Consider the following 473-nt stretch of genomic DNA (forward strand, 5'->3'; position numbering starts at 1 on the left):
CGGATAATGGATTCGATGCCCTTTTGCAGCAAATCGTATTGCTGCGTCGGTTAGGGAGAAGGCACATACCCACCCATTGCGATTAGCAGGTTTGGTGGGGAATCGGACATCTAGGAGAGATCTCATTGATAAACATGTAGAAGCCTGCCCGATGCCTGTGCTGGAAGTGTTGCCTCTCATTGAGGACATTCGGGTCTCGAGGGTGAAGGGGAAAACATTGTTTGAAACGGCTGAATGTCAATCAGATCTCAATTATGTTTGTGATTTCCATCCCAATGTGGCGGATCAGATATTGTCTCGACCAGAAGGGGTTGTGCCAAGGGAAATTCCAGATAGAGAATTATTCAGTCTGCTCTCCGATTTCTATCTGAATCCCGATGGTGGGGGGCAGAGGAATGCCCAGCAAACTCAACAGGATATTCTGCTTGATTTTACGATGATTCGAAACCGAAACTGCAAATTTCTTGTATGTG

The sequence above is a fragment of the Dipteris shenzhenensis genome, unplaced genomic scaffold (assembly GCF_047967505.1).
Source record: "Dipteris shenzhenensis isolate YYH24624 ecotype China unplaced genomic scaffold, Dip_SZ_1.0 scaf0497, whole genome shotgun sequence".
NCBI lineage: Eukaryota > Viridiplantae > Streptophyta > Polypodiopsida > Gleicheniales > Dipteridaceae > Dipteris > Dipteris shenzhenensis.